The 17,719-nt window shown below is 36.1% G+C and overlaps 1 long non-coding RNA gene across 1 annotated transcript; it reads right to left on the bottom strand.

Annotated features, from left to right (window-relative positions):
- Positions 1 to 11,664: 11,664 nt before the first annotated feature.
- Positions 11,665 to 16,204, bottom strand: LOC106786869. Its single transcript, XR_001381707.1, has 2 exons — positions 12,394 to 16,204; positions 11,665 to 12,276 (listed from the first exon to the last, which is right to left on the bottom strand). It is a non-coding gene; the product is annotated as an uncharacterized LOC106786869 (long non-coding RNA).
- Between the last annotated feature and the right edge of the window lie 1,515 nt (positions 16,205 to 17,719).

The following is a 17,719-nucleotide window of genomic DNA, read 5'->3' as shown; positions in this document are numbered from 1 at the left end:
GACGACCATTCCCATCTTGATCTCTCAATTTATGTTCATCTCGAAAAGGATTGATTTATGTTTTCTACTTGAAAAATATACATAAATATATTTGTCTCTTGATTTTTATATCACTTATTAACGAAAATATAAATAAATCTGTAATCGTATGTTTCAGATATATGTAAATGTTAATTCGAACGAAACGTTTTGTGTGTTAGAAAACAAAGAAATTGATGACGATGATGATATAAATTTCTTACAAAATAAAAGTAAACTTATCGATTATGTTTTATTTAATAACTGGACAGATATCATGCGAAATGCGAAATGTGATTACAAGAGAAAGAGAGATGCACGTCGTAAGAATATACAATCTACGAGAGAAATATCCAGCACGATTACCTAACCAATTTCGATTATAATTATCTTGTTAACTGTAAAATCTAATAATCTTTAACGATGCCTTACCACACATTGAGCCGACCTTAATGGTAGTAGTCGATCCCCCTCTCTCCTTCATCTCTTTCAAAATTCTATCTCCCTTGCTTTCCTTTCTTTTCTTTTCTTTTTAGTTTGCTCTTTTTAGTGTAAATGAAGAACGTGGTAAAAGAGAAATGAACAGCAAAGATGGTAAAAAAAGAAAGCATGAAGATAGAGGTGAAAAGGACGAAAGGTCACGAGAAAGCTTAAAAAGTAGGAACTGACTTAACCAACTTTGCGGCTCTTTCTCACTTATTTTGCGAGTTCTGCGTAACACGATTCCCGTAGCCTTTCTATTTTTCTTTCTCTCTCTCTCTTTGATATTTTCAAAAAGATATCGTATACGGTAATAGTGCGTTCTGTTTCTCTATTTTCCGTATTTTTTTTTTCTTCTCGTTGGTTAAAGCCTTCTTCCGTACCCCTCCCTCGTGAAGAAAAAGAAATATCTGGCCATAAACTGGCCTGCCCTTTGTTTTCTGTGCGATCCTTCCAATTATACCCAAATAAAAGGGTGCAGGGTACTCTCTTTCTCTCGACCTCCTATCGATGTTCTTCCTCCTTTCCCTCGTTCTCCCCTTGTTCTTGCAATGCCTTCGAAAGGCTCTCACAATCAGCGTAGATTTTTGAATGGGAAGTCTTATAGGCGGAGCCACAACTACGTTGAGCCAATATGGTTATGGCGTTGTTAGCAAACGAGTTTAACTCGAAAAAAAAATACCAACCAGATTTATTACTCTTCGGGAAATTTTACGTGAAATTACGAGAAACGATTTTCTTATCCGAAAATTGTAATTTCAATCAAATTAAGAATAAATAGGGTGCACGAAAAATCATATAGAGAATGATTTGAAACAAATTTTTTACAAAACCAACTATTCTAAAAAAAAAAGAAGACAACGGAAAAAGATTAATAAGAAAATATTCGAGTAATTTTTATTACGAATCTTCCCTTCGATCTTTAGTATCCTATTTTTTCCCTCAACTACATTATGATATTTAAGTCCAATTAATTTTTTCGATTGTAACGATTCAATTCTCAAGAATACCGACATTTATTCCAAATCATTATCGTGATGGCAATGTCGCTCGCTACTGTTCTCCTAAGATTTCGCATTAAGTGAATCCTATTCACAAGGAACAGTCTCCTTCCACTTGTTTTCCTCCTTCTTTTTCTTCTCCTTCTTCTTCTTCCTTATTCTTCGGCAATTATTATTATACTTTCTCATCCAAGTCGATACGCCGCGACGCATCGGGCTACTGCGGAAGAGAATAATGGGGGCATCCTGGTGCAGGAGGTTAAAAGGAAGGAGAGTGGTAGTCGGAGAGGGAATGAGGAAGCAGAAGAGGAGAAGGGTAGGACGTTCTACCTTGGTCCAGGTTCTAGTGGTAAGGGGGCGAGTGCCCTCCTCTTCTATGCGCCTCGCTGACTACAGACCACGGAGTTGAATCAATTAAAGTTTAATCCGGAACTGGGATCGAAGGAAACGCCATGCTCCTCTCACCCTTCCACCCCGCCCTCTTTCTTTCTTCCACTACCCTCCGTCATGCCGATCTTCTTTCTCTCTCTCTCTCTCTCTGATTCTTTCCTTTGCTAATTTTTTCTATTCCCTCTTTCTCTCTCTTCTTCTCATTCGACGTTACCCACCATCACCGCCCCCTTAAAAGAGCCGAAGGGATATTGTGCGAGCTACGAGCTTGGAATGACGGAAACAACGAGACAAGGATAGTTTGAAGAAAAAAAGAGAGAGTGAGAGAGAGACGTATATATCTATAGATATAGATATAGATGGATAGATAAAAGAGAAAGAGAAATAGAAATAAAAAGAGAAGTTAGAGAAAAAGGCAAAGTATGGTCTAGTAGGGTGCCGTTTCTACAGGACACAAAATGGGGAGACAGAATGGGGATAGAAAAGGGCCCTCCAAAACTGTATCGTTTACGCGAGGGTCTTCGATCACAATAGGGGATTCGCAACGAGCGGAAAGAATAGTTATCCGTAATATGGGGCGACGCGTGCTGATGAGTCGAGCCGGAAGTTTCGATCGCTCGTCCCGTCGAGAATATCCAAGACATCTACCCTCGTTAAAAACGATCTACGATCGTTCGCGAGATCATCGTCTTGTCCTTGTTGTTCTCGTCACGCGAATTTTGTATTTTTTTGTTTTAATTAAACTTGCGTTAGTCACATTGTCGAAATATTTGTTAACGAAAATCAGACTATAAAAAAAAAAAAAAATCAAATTTATCATATTATTTACGATCTCGGAAACGTTTGATCGTTTTTAAAGTTGCTTCGATCATTAATACCTGACGAAAAACTCTTCCGCAAGCAAAAAATACCGAATCAATCCCGCAAATCGTAACGGCAAGCGGTCATCCATAGAGCGAACGTGAGATCCTTTTTAATCGGATAACCCCGCGGCACGCACTCCGAACGATCGAAAGTGCATCCACTCGACATCCACTTTCTCGGTCGTTGACTTTTTGTTCTTCCCTGTGTTTCTCTCCTCTCTCTCTCTCTCTCTCTCTCTCTCTCTCTCTTTTCCTCTTCTTTCTCCTCTCACTTCTCTTCTCTTCGAACAATGGACGTCAAGCTTGGAGAATGCGTCCGTGTCCGCCCCGTTTACCTGCAAATGCTTCGAGCACGATGTACTCGCTGACCCGCACGGTAATCTCTCATTTTTGCTCGGGACAAAAGCACACTAAATCTTATTGTTCTTTCGCCAGTAATTAAGGGAAGAAGGGAATATGAGTAAGAAAAAGGAAGAGAAACGAAGATGCGGAAGGAAAAAGAAAAGAAAATAAAAGGAAAGAAAAGAATATGACGAAAATGCGAAGAATAGAATGAAACGGTTTTCTAAATTAATTCACAATTGTTCTTCATCTGGTTATACTTTTCCTCTTTTACATTTTTCGATTTAAACTTTACTCTTTCTCTCTCTCTCTTTTATTAATCTACCTACCTACATATAATAAATAACATTTCAGACAAGATTTCTTTCTTCATTCCACGATTATTTTTAACGCACAATCACTTGCGTATAATTAACGAGAAAAAATAAGCAAAATATGGAGGATAAAATTTTAAAGAGAAAAATAAAGTCAGAGACAAAATGATATTATTTTTATACAACGATTTACATTATAATTATATTTAATCGATTTATTCTTATTCGATAATCTTACTTGTAGGATTAACCGTTATAATTACGAGCAATCAATTGTAAGAATATCTTTCGCGTACACACATGTGTGTGCATCTTGGTACTATCGATCGAGTCTCTCATCTCGTGAATATAATTGGTTTCATAATGACGTTTTCACTCAAAGTACGTAATATTCACATTATATTCGGTATTTTTATTTCATTGCTCGTGTTTTTTAATGTAACTTCTACACAATATTACAATAAATATTGTTCACATTTATACTTGTATTATCGATACTTCGAAAAAAATAATTATTCGAATGAGAAATCACACGTAAGAAAGATTATTTTGAAATTTCACTATTTCGTTGTAATAAAACTTAATTGTGTTCGAACATACAATTTACTTTTTAATATATCCGAATATAAACTCACACGTGTGTTTAATATATTTTGAAATAGTATTAATAAAATAGTTAATATTAAAATAAAATCTCGATTTTTCTTTGCTTCCGAAACCGCAATGGTTCGTACTTTTTAGGATAAGATCGACATTTGCGGATCTCGTTTAATGGATGGGGTGTAGAAAAGTTGCGATTGCAAAAACTTGTCTGGTTTTCGAGACAAAAGAAACAACTTCGATGTGTTTGGAAGTAGCTGGAGATTCTCTGACTTCTCTTCCTTTTCTTTCTCCCTTTCCATTCTCGTTCCGATTTTATTCGCAGCTTCTACTTATTTCTCAACCCCCTTTTGCGAAACTTTCGAACGATGAATTGCGACTGTATCTCTTACTTAGAAACTACGCGCTCTTCACTCCGCGCATCATCACCGTAAACTTTATTCAAGTTAATCGAGATATCGTGGGAGTTTAAAAGCAAAAAATAACTCCTTGAACAAGCATCCATTGAATGATTCCTTTATCCCATAACGCAAAGAAAGAACTTCCTTGAATAAGAACGAGATTATTAAGGTCGGTCAAATATTATAATATGAAAAAGTATGCATTAAAGATTGGAAATAAAGTTCTTAGTAATCACTTTTTATCGAGGATTATACTAATTTATTGTAAATAATCTGTTTACTTTTGTACAACACTTATAATAAGTAAAATAATATATGATAATTTTTCTAATTGAATTTACGTATCTTGTTTCAATCGTTCATGTCATCTCTTTTGCTAACAAATCTTTTTCTTTTTCCTGCCATCTAACGTAAATCTATTACGATTGACGATTCACGTGATCGCAAAAAATTCATTTGCATACTCAAAGCCTTCCGTTCGACGGAAATTCTTCGGGGAGCCAGCCGTTCGGTACAATTTCTCACCGTATGCAACACTCGTCTAGTTTTCCATTTAAATCTAAATAAAATATATACTTTGAGTATATCACGAGAGATATTGTAAACGTTCAAATTATCTAATAAAAATTACTATCGAAAGTTATTTACTTCGATATTTTATCCAAAATTTCGATATTATCAAAAAGGTATCGTGTCAAGAATACCAATCTAAAGTATCAAAAAAAAATAATATCCTATACTGTTCGCCTAATTGAAGGACATTTTTAGAAGGGATGGCCAGATTTATCTTCCACGCGTTCATCCTAAAAATGTCTCTGTTCTCCGAACTTCGCAAACTACCATCGTCCGTTTATCAAATAGCTGCCAGTTAATCCGGTTACAAGCAATCCGGGAATAGTGGAAGACGAGCAACGACTGCGCAAAGAGACAGAGAAAGAGAGAGAGAGAGAGAGAGAGAGTGAGAAAGGGATAGAAAGGGGCCGGGGGTGGAAGTGAAAGAGAGAAAGGACAGTGGCGACTGATTGCAATGTGTAATGATGGAACGAGGGGTGAGCAGTAGCCTGGAAGTAAGTAAAAATTTTAAATTTAGTTACAGCTCGCGTGTTCGCGCCCCTTTCCCTCCTCCTTCTCCTCCTCTTATCCCTATGTCTCATCCTCATCGGCTCAGAGAATTTCGCTTGATGCGGAGTAAGATGAGTCAGCGACAACTACTTGCCATTGTCGAAAAATTATTTCGATCTATGTTATCTAATGTTCCTGATATCTTACCTGACTTTAGGTTACCCATATCATTGAATACATCTTTTATCCTGTACTCAACAATTGTGTTAAATAATATATGTATCTCAATGGATATTCGTGTAAAAAAACTAATCGTAATGTTATTCATAAAGTCAAATATATTTCCTAATTCATATGTTATATTTATTCGTTTCGTATTGCACTTAAAGTGAATTTAATTAAACCCTTTTGTGATGTGAGATGCGAATAAGAGTGTGAATAGAATTATTAAAAATATCTTTCTACAAATGATAGAATTGTTGACAATCATTTTAATAAATGTTACAGACTTTTGTATTGATTCTTTGGAAAAATAATAGATAAAGAAACAAAAAGGTAATACTCAAGAGGAAAAAAATGAAAAGAAAGAGAAATGATTTCGGAGAAGACATGAGAGGACGAATAGCAGAGGTATCAAATAAGGTAGGAAGGGAAAACGAATGAAGGGACGAGGAAATGGAAGGAAGGCGTGCGGCTGATCGGCTCGAATAAAGTTTGGGTTGCTTCCTATCCGAGGGTTCGCGATACTTTCTCTCCCTTTTCCTACCCTCCCCCACCCTTCACTCTCTCTCTCTCTCTCTCTTTCTCTTTCTTCTTTTTCTTAGATTCTTGCACACACTAAGACACGAGTTGAGCTATTCGTACACGACTAAAGCTAAGCGATCAACAACCAGATTATTAGAGTATTAGAACTTGTCTCATAACTCACGAACCTAATGGCCTTTGACCCGACTGCGATGGCGAATCGGTGCTCGCGTGTTCCGTATTGCGTTTGACACGACAGAGAATCTATGAGAGTCGTACGAATTACACTCCCCACCCTCCCCTGCTCATTCCCTTTTTTCTTCGAAATCATTCCCGTTTCCGCAAGAAATTGGTGTCCCGATGATATCGGTTAGATTTTTTTTCTTTCAACTCTCCCTTCAAGTTAACGGATATTGTTGTTTCGTTCTTATAGATTTTATGAATTTGAGTTATGATCAATGTATTATTATAGAACTAATGATAAGATTTACTGATTATTCCGTCTCATATTAAATGATTTAACGAAACTTTGTTATTATCCGAAAAAAAGGTACGAACAATCTTTTTAGCAAATTAATTTAACGAATTGATAGTAGAATCCTTAGGTGAAATTTTATTCCTGCGATAAGAAAAAAAGATTTTTCCTTTCTATTCTTTCTCAATTTTCCCGATAACCGTATAAAAAGAAAGTCCAAATAAATTTTTAGCGTTGAGAGAGAGAGTGAATTTCAACCTCGGAAATAATTCAGCATTTCTTTGACGAACGAGAGCTGGGAAAAGGCTGGAATATATTTTCGATAGGTGGTCAGCCATAGATCTTTCGTCGAGAAGATATATATATATATATATATATAGAGGACAGAGAGAGAGAGAGACAAAGAAAGAGTAAGAGAAAGAGTAAGAGAAAGAGTAAGAGAAAGAGAAAAAGAGGATAAGAGAACAGCTGCAGCTGTAAAGCGACAGGAAGGCTTCCGTAAAGTTCCGCGGAGCTGACGCGGCCGATCTCGCATTAGGCGAGCGAGTGCACACTCTCGCAACAGGATTGTTTTAATGCCATTTAAACTAATCGAATTAGAGAATGAACCGATGTGACGATACGGAACGATAAAAGAGGGTGTAGGAGGCAAAGACTGGATGGAAGAAGGGCTCAAAGAGGGTTAAGGGTGGTGGTGGTGGTGGTGGAGGGTGGTGGTTGCGATGACGATGGTGGTGGTGCTGACGGCCGGGATGGATACGCAAAAGGGGGCGCGTGGATGTGCAACAACAACCTCCCGTCCTGCAAACTTCGCAGCTGCCAGGCACAGCACCCACTCGACCGGAAGTAACGCGACTACTGCCTACTACACGTCGCTCTCTGTCTCTCTGTCGGTCTCTCTTTTTCTTTATCGCCTCTTCCTTTACCAACACCACTCTTCTCGTCATACCTTTTTTTTCATTTTTTCTTTTCCACTTACTATATTTATATCTGTACTATCTATCTCACTTCAATTATCTGTCTCCACTCATCGTTGCATATCTCGGTGCCGTGCCGTGCCTTCTTTTTCTATTCTCGTTGCTCTTCTACTCATCCCTGTCATTTACATGCTCCAAATCAACATACACTTATCGATTATTTATGATAGACGCACACTTAAAGCGTTAAGATTATTTAAAAAGTTATAGTTACCGAATTTTTATTGAAAAAGCCAAATGGAATAGGGTTATCCTTGATTTCGATTAATTGAGTTAACTAATTCATTTAATTATACGAATTATGCAATTCGCACAATGATATAATTGACCTTTTATTTTAATTTTTATATTATTAAAACACACAAAATGATTTTTATTCTTATTTATTATTCAGAAATAAAGAAATAGTGATTTTAAAAAAAGAATACATATCGGAGGATGAATCGTAAAGATTAAGAATGGCAATATTTTTGAAGGAGAAATCCTTTAGAAATAAATACAAACATGAGAAGGGTAGGAAAATCAAAATCGTGTGAAAAGCGTGCGCCCAGTATGGAGGAAATTTTCAAATATAAAACGCAAGAATCGTAAAACTCGTGTTTACGGTGACTACGTTCTCCCTCTTTTTTGCCTGTTCATTTTACATCGTGGTGTTTTTTGCGAGCTGTCAGGAACACGAGGATTTACACGTGCTCACACATCACGTACATGGTGACGGCGTGTGTTACCTAAATGCTAATTGCATATGTAATTCATTACCGCTTCGATGCGCATATAGGGACGCACGCTCTCCCGCGCTCCTGGAAACGTCAGAAATTAAAAATCGCCGCACATTTTCTCGCAATCGTAGTAAACTCTCTTTATATATATATGTATGCTCAACACACGTGTGTATGCGTACGTAGTTTACACACACAAGGGAGAAACGCAACGAGCGTTTCACACCGTCGAATCGAATCGAATCATTTCTACTTCGCTGCTAATGCACGTGTTTGTAGCTCTTCGGGGGACGAGCTCAAAGCTCGCGCGTTATGCGAAATATTACTTCGCACCCTGAAATAATCACTTTTTTCCTTCGAAATTTACAATTTCTAACTTGAATGCTGTTCGCGACGGTTCCACTTTATCTTGCCGCATGCCTTCTCCTTTTACTAAAAATTGTCGAAATAAAAATCTCGGATTACTTCTTTTGATTATTTTTTCTCGCAGAACTCGTTTGTTTGAATACATATATATATGCGTAGTACAAATTTAAAAGAAAAATTCAAACTTTAAATAGTTCAAAGTATTTTTGATAATCAAAAAAAAATGTATTATACGAAATATATACTTCAAATTGTTAAATCATTGCATACGATATAAATACTTCAGTTAAATGTTAAATCTACAATTAAGTTATGTACAAGCTACGTTGAACATAATATGCCTATTGCTTATTATACGTTTCTCCTCTGTCCTCCCTCTTTCGCTTTACTCCACGTCGCTGAATTGCGTACCCCTATCCTTCATTAAATATGTCTATGCACTCTTACTCCTGTAATACATACACATTCGTCTGAAAGCAAATGATGATTATTATTTCGTTTGGTAAGTGTAAGACACCTTTATAATCATTTCCGACATTTCGTATACAGTGATAACACGTCAAATAATAACAACGAATATAAAGCGACAAATTATAATACGAATATGTATTCACTTTAATATAAGTTAATCATATTATATATATTCTCGATGTTCAAATTATTTAATATGTTATCACATAACTCTTATCTCTCCATAATATAAAAAGAAACTCTAGAATTCTGTTAGTTAAAGAAATTTAAAGGGCATTTAATTTAACAACATTTTTGGTTAATTCTATGCATGTAACATATTTCAATAATTACCAGAAACGTAATTAAAATAACAATAACAAATATATAAGACGAAGAAAAATCCTGTAATGAATATTTTGTCTATCCACGAATATATCGTCCACTCTTAGTTGATATTAAATAATAATGAAAAAAAAAAAGAAAAAAAAAAAAAAAATAACGCCGAGCGTAGCTCGAAAGGCATGTGTTAGATAAAAAGAAAAAAAGATAAAAAAAGGAAAGGCTATTCCTTGTGGAGTGGTTTACTGTATATACAAGATGGAATAGCGCAACGCGCATGTAACATCGCGCTGATCCAACCCTCCGAAAAAGCAACCCCCCTCGAATAGCCGGTTGCAACCCTCCAATCGGCATCGCTCCGCCCCGTACCACCACTCTTGGTGCACCCCAATAGCCGTGCGCCGGTTTATAGTCGCCTATAGGACTGCAGCTTCTGCCTGGCGTTGGGAGCGCGTCGGTAACAAGCCCACTGAGCTTGCTATCCCCGCTATCATTGTTCCTTTTCGTGAACGTTTCAAGAATTGAACGTACTTCCTCATCATACTCCTATCCGTCTATTCTTCGAATCCTTCTTGACAATCCACCTTCCACTCCATTTACATATCCTGTATAAGATATCAACTACCAACTGTAAATCCATATATATATATATATATATATATATATATATATGTGTGTATATATATCTTGAAATCATTGCACCCCGATATCGATACTATTTCTTTTTTTTTATTTTACTGATTTTATTCTACAAAATTATTGCACTTTAATACTTTACACATCACATGTGGTATTTTATATTTCTATTTTTAATTTTATTTTTGTACGACACCTTCCGATTTTGTCAATATAAATATTGAAATTTATTTGAAAAGACAATTGTTATTTCATTTGTTAAAATGAGATGTAAAAAGTATGATTTTTGTTTTACTATATGTAATATTATCTTCTCTTGTAAATGGATAGATAAGTGTGATATGTACCAAAGGGATTTGATAAAAATAATTTCATGAAATGCTTAGGTGCATTGCACATAAATTCGCTAATTCGAGATATGGAATGAGAGAAGAGAAGAAGAGAAAATGTTGGATTTAAGCTGCTAATAAAAAGAAGTATTATATATTTTTTTCTTTAAAAAAATCATCAAAGTAGCCACAAATTAATGAATCCGTCTAAATTATACTCCGTCATTTTGCAAACATACAAAGAGACGAACGTAGAGTAATATGACAAAAAAGATTAATTATCAGGATTAATTACGAACGTTAAATCTTTGCGCTTATTTCAAAAATAGCTCGCTGGTAATTCGTCCTGTTAATTCATTTCGGAGGTAGGTACGCTAGTCTTACGCATACTCAACACACGATTTCTACGTAATAACGCAACGTTCTACCTCCGTACTATGTGATATATGTATTTAAAGAGCAAAGATGTTTAACTATAATATTTCGTATTTCGTTCCCACTGAAAATTCGATGCTAAAAGACGAGCGAGCCATCGTGTTAACTTTTTAATTTATATTCATCGGTGCAGATATTAATTTTAAAGAGGCGTACATTTAAATAGATATTACTAAAAAGAATAACGTGTTATTTCTATTTCAATAATATTTTTCTTCATTTATTTTAAAACTTGAAATTAAAATAAAAGCTTTGATATACATATATATACAATAATTGATTACATTCAACGAAGCAAAGCTTTCTCCCTTCTTTTGAGAATCCATTTTCTTGATTCGTAGATCCCTCGTTTTCACTCCAAAATATTATGAGCGTCCAATACATTAGTGGAAAGTCTTTTCGAGTATTCAGTATATCTTACGATGTAGACGCCACCAAGGCATTAAGCTGAACATTACCGAGGAATATTTTACCTTTTAGCTTTCACGCTATACGTTTTGAAATACCGAGATGCATGCTCATTTCGAGATTATTCTCAACAACTTTGATGTATCTCTTCGACAAAAAGTGAAACTGACTACCAAAATTTATTTTTCACTTAAATAACTAAGATAATACGATTTAATTATGAAGAAGAGAAAATAACAAATACACGTGAATGTTGATCCCGAAAAATATATTTGAAATTTAGGAAAAACAATTGTTCTCTTTCGATATTCCATTTGAACACTTTTATTCAAAAAATAATAATATATATTTTACGTTACACTTTATCCAGGCTTATATTTTTTCCTGCAGCGAATTCGTTAGTTAAATAAATCAGAATATATACAAACTACACAATTAATTAAAATTACTTTTATTCGCATTACCAATTCCTGAGAATATGAATTACGTAATTGTTTAATATTCTTTTTAATTTTGTGTTATCGTTCATTCATTCATCTATATTATTATTATTAAATATATTTGTTTAATAATCAAGTTTCATCTATTATAATAATTTATAAAAATAATCATTATATTTCTCTTACACATTTATATAACAGTTCAACAATCCTCATCAATTTTAATAACACAAGCTTTATTATAAAGACACGAGAATTCGTAATAGAAGTAGGACTTTCTAAACAGAAGGAGCCCATATTGCCAATTCTACCCATTCAGAAATCTCGCGGTAAACTCAAAAGATATCTATGCGAGTGAGATGTGGGGAGATTCTTCCTCGAAACACATCCACCTCCATCTGTAGATCTTTCTCACTCTCCTCCTCACAGTTCCTATACCACTTCGCCCAAGCTCTTCTCTCGTTCGTACTCTCGCCATGATCCACTGTGAAGAGGACACATCGACTTTAAACCTCAGCCAAGCAAGCAACCAACCTACGGACCCTACTACGAGTCTCCTTTCATTAGTTGGAGTAGAGAACCAGCCAGCCAACCAACCTACCTACCAACTAACCATCCATCCAACCACCGCAACGACCTACCCACCATTACCAACACTGCCTTCGTCAGTGGCGGTACTACTACCAATATCACCATCATCGCCAACGTCGAAAGGAGGAAAAGAGAGAGAGACAGAGAGAGAGAGAGGGAGAGAGAGAAAGGGAGAGAGAGAAAGGGAACGAGAGCTTCCATGATCTACTCTCGTTTCTGGCGCCCGGTTCCTGATCTTGCATGCGGTTGACTCGTTTTCAATGAATACAATGCCGAGACAGATCATATTGAATATGAAAACGGGAAATCAACGAGTACTCCATCCCCTTTCCTTTCTACCCCTTTTCGAACCACCTCGTTCGTGTACCCATGCTTCCATCCATCCCTCTCTCTCTCTCTCTCTTTTTCTCTTTCTCTTCCGTTCTCTCACTCGCTCCTACCACGGACTAACCGAACCGACTGGGGACAGGATTTCCACGAGTTCGGCTGTTCTTTGTCGAATCGAGCCAAAGAGAGATGATGCTAGAAAGAAATGAAAGAAGTGAAAAGAGAATGAGAGAAAAAGGAAAAAATTATATCACGGATACCGACCATCGAAGTAGATATGGTAAAACTTTAGTCGGTGATATTCAACAATGTTTAATCAATACATGCTGGATTAGCATGGAAATTTGCTTGTTTTAACATCTCTCGATTCATTATCTTTTTCTTCGTCATTTTTATCTTTCATCTCATTTTACTTGCGCTTTGCTGCGTGCCTTTATTCGCTAAGATTCTTCATTTAGAGCCAAAATCTTTTTTCCAATATGCTTTATCTAATTATTAGCTTTGTTTTATTTTTCCAATCAATTTGTTAGCAAATGTATACGTTGTTTTAACAAAATATTCGTATTACAACATAAACATCAGATAACTGCATTTATTTTTAGAAGAGATACACGTACTTTGTATGCATTATCGTATTCATCGTTCCATTTCAATGTTACTATATTTCCTTCTTAGATTTATTTTCTCTCTTTTCTTTTTTTTTAAGTATAATCTTAATAAACACGTTAATTCGCGAGAGATAACGATCTCTTTAAACCGCGTTGAAATAGGACCAATGGAAAGCGATAAAGTGGAATTATTAGGAGTTGAAATCGAGATAGCAATGTTACAACTAGTCTTGCATGTTGTTTACTTTATAAGCAAATCGAGAGCTCCCATTATTTCTCGAGTAAAATATTCCTATATAACTATGTGTGGGCGTGTTTACGTAAGACGTTAATATATAGAATGTAGGTGCATAAATATACATACATATATATATATACTTTCTATATACGTATATTTATGTATGGCAAACCATTGGAAATTTGCGCGCGCATCCTTTGTGTTTCGTTAAGAACGAAAGGCCGCTATGCGAACAAACGAGTGAGGGCTCGGAGTGTCTGAATATCCTTTAGCCCGAAGAGGAGAATGAGTCAACTGTTAACGACTTATCCCGGATTACGTTTTCTTTCGTTCCCGCTCGCTCCCCATATTTCGTTCCCGTGGGCTCGCAGCAAATACACTTCGTTAGGCGATCCCACTCGCCGTTGTTTTCAAGCGCGAGCAAACTATGCACTTTACCCTCTACACAACTAGTGCCTTTAACCCACTTACAGCCCTGTTCGGTATATTCTATAGACACGTATTCACGGCCAAAGTCAACCAAAGTCGATTTTCCCATAGTCCCCGAGCTTATCGTTATTCGAATATTCGAAATAAATTTTTGCTGTTGGAAGAAAAAAGAAAAAAAAGAAACTGAAAATCTTTCCTCCACCTTCTAACCCGATTCCGAATAATACAGAAATGAAGTTTCGCGAACAAATATGACGTATTTAAGTCAACGAGCTTTCCAACCATAACCAACCCTTCCTTCTTTTATACGTAAAAGAAAAAAGAATTCTAGGTCGGAACGATTAAACCATCCAAGGTAGGGTAATTACCTCCGCGGTCTCTCTCTCTCTCTCTCTTTTTCTTTATTTTCTTTTTTCCTTTTTTTTTAAGTAATTCGTAATTAAAAATAAAGAAGGAAGTAGAAAATGAGGGAGGGGGGGAAGGTAAAATTGGAGTAGAAAAGACGAAACGGATTCGCATCTTTCGCATTCGACGGATGGTCGACTTCTCTGACTCTTCTTGCTTCTCTTGTTCCTCCTCATCCGGAGGTGGGCGGAGGAAAAGGGGGGAGGTAGACAGAGGGTAAAGGAAAGCTGCATGCCGTTCGCCCATTGCTGCCGTTGCTCTGCTGCTATTGCTACCACAGCTACAGCTCTTCTAGTTCTCTCGGCGACTCTTCAGCTCTCCGCGAGAGAGGAATCTCTCAACAGTCGCGCACAAAGCTTATTATGCCGGCATGTTTCGGTCTTCCTCTCTCACACATCTCTGTTACTCTCCAGCCTCTGGAGAAGTACATGGACTGGTGCTCGTTCTGCCATGGTACAAGTTAAGTCGATGGCACTCGACGAACATCCTTCCTGTCTACATTCTCTTCCCTCTTCCATCTCCTCCTCTTCCTTTTTCTTCTTCTTCCTCCCTTCCTTTTCTCCTCCTCCTCCTCCTCCTCTTACGCCTTCGCCTTCTATCCGTCTATCTACTCTATCGTCCTCCTTCTCCGCATTTCCCTCTTTCCAGCCACCCTTTTCTTCTTTTCCGTCCCATCCTCTACACCAGCAGTTCCACTTGTTTGACCTGAAGAGCCTTCAAACCACCTGGCTTGCATTCTCGCGCTTACCCGACGTGCGTCGCTTCATGCCGAATAACGTCGACGTCACTCGACCTCCTCCTCCTCCTCCTCATCCTCCTCTTCCTTTTCTTTCTCCTACTTTTCCTCTTACTTCGTCTTTTCCATCTCCAACGTTGTCGACTACTCGACGACCGAACATCCGATTTTTCTCTTTCGTTACACTCCTCCTCGCCAAATTTCGAAATTCCTCTAAACGTCAAAGTTCCGATTACTCTTCATTCACGAGTTCTCGATTCCTTCTTTTACTTCTTTCATAGTTAAAAAAGATAATAAATGTAATTGTTTGATAAGCTTTTATACATGCCCTATAACCAATTTCTTGTGGCACGACTTATTCAATTACAGTAATTTCTTGAAATAGTAATGCAGATCAAGTTTGAAGTAACATTATTTTTATCTTTACGCGAGCATGCCCTGACATTCATAATATCCTAATTAAAAATTCTCCCTTTTCGATGTTCCCGATCGTTCGTTCAGAAATATTGCTCAAAGTAATGAATTTCATATTTACTTTAGTACTATATGAACATATATGCAACATGTTTTCATCGAAATGCAAATTTGTCCAATAATATTTCGACGATGGAAACGATATGCATACGTAAATATATTGAACGTATTGAATAAATCTAAATTCATAGAAAAAAAGAGACTATACTAACTAATCTATAAGAATAAGATTCACCCTGATATAAGTAATAAAAATATAATAAATAGAGTAAAAATGTGTAAGAATTATATAAGAAAATATTCGTCGAACTAATACTTTCACCAAAATAGAGAAGTATGATTCAAAAAAAAGAAAAGAATAAGTAGAAGAAGAAGAAGAAGAAGAAGAAGAAGAAAAAGAAATAGATGAATAAAGAATTGAACAGAGAAAAATAAGGTGAAAGATCCGATACGTTCGAGGACGATGTTGCGACGGTGAGCTCCGTGGCTCGACTGATCGCCTTCTTCCTCGAAAAGCCTTATATAGGCTTCCCCGAATTTTGTGGTCCACTTAACTAGAAAACCTGGTGCTTATCCGACTCCCGGAGCCGGTGCAAAATTACACGCTTCGGCTTATCAAGCCGTGAAACCAGTATTAAGCGTCAGACGAACGAACGCGCGCGCCTGCCGCTCGTGCACGCGCAGCGCGGAGAGGAAAAGGTCTCTCTCCGGTTGCCGACGAAGAGAATCACTCGGCCGAAGCCTACCAACTTCTCACCACCAGCCTTAACCATCACTGGACCCGCAATGCATCGTTGACTTTCTTTACACAACGCTTACAATTGTCTTTCCGATATTTTCCTCCTTTATTTCTCGTCTTTCGTCTCTCATCTTTCATCTTTTTCTATCATTTTTATTTGAATCTTCAAACAACCATCATCTTCATTTAAATCACACAACTTATCGAAGCTTTTTATTAACGATACATTCTATCATTATTTAGTTTTCCTTATCTTCGAGAAAGAACTTTTCAAATGTATCCAATCGTAAGATTTTTTTTCCTATTATCAAATGATTTTTTGTTCTTTTTCAAATAATGACGATAATACTTAACGACGTTTTCTTACAAGTCAATAAGGAAGATAAGTATATATTTGTAAGGAAATGATTAGTACATTGTGTAGTTGGTTCTGTAATCCGTGTTTATTGTAATTGTGAAACGTAAACGTTATAACGTGCAATCTTTTATTCGCATCTTACAAAATAATTCCTACGCTTATCTTGTAATTATAAAATGCAACGAATAGAACGTAATTATTATACCGCGTACTACACGCTTGAACTTTAATATAATATTTTATAAGCTTCTATCTCTCTCTTGATATATGCGTACGGGAAATTGAAAAGTCTATTACCAACGATAAGTTTCATATACACACACTTGTGGTTTAGCGTTGCATATTTCTTTGTTGAAATTGTTTACGGATTCAATCGAGTCAAACTAATCAATTATTCGATTTATTAATCGAATGCATCGATATGTATATTTTCTCTATTCTCAAAAGACTCGTTTTAAATTCGTACGTCGTATTTGTGATAAAACAGACAAATCATTTTTAAATATTAGTAGTTTAAATTTACTCGATTATCATAAATCCATTCAACGAAAGAATTATTCGATAAAAAGCTTAAAATACTTTTCAATATAAAACATAAAAACATAAAGAGAGAAAAAGAGGGATAGTAAAGTTGTATTATATTACGTTGTGTACAGTTGTGTCATTGTATCGTCACTCGAAGCATAGTTTTTATCTAATGAGGCTGATTAATTACTTGCACGTTGAAGTTTTATTAATTGCTTCTATTCGCTCGTTCGACTCTTCGAGCGTTCATTATAACCTCCGCAGCAGCCGTTTTATATTTCCAACTAATTGAAATTCGTTTGTAAAAGTGTCGTTGAAATCGTTTAATTTCATTATTTCTCTTAAATCGAGACTAATAGCTCAATATTGGTTTTATGAATGAAATTTTTAATGCATCGTAATACCCGTATAGTATATCCGACTTTTGTTATAAAAATTCAATATTATTCTTAAAGAAAGAATTTTTCAAAATGATAGAATAGAAATAATAAAAATAG

This window comes from Polistes canadensis, unplaced genomic scaffold (genome assembly GCF_001313835.1).
Source record: "Polistes canadensis isolate GaletaPanama2010 unplaced genomic scaffold, ASM131383v1 scaffold_86, whole genome shotgun sequence".
Classification (NCBI taxonomy): Eukaryota; Metazoa; Arthropoda; class Insecta; order Hymenoptera; family Vespidae; genus Polistes; species Polistes canadensis.
Note: the sequence above shows the minus strand (reverse complement) of the source record. Positions and strands in the feature narration are given on the sequence as shown.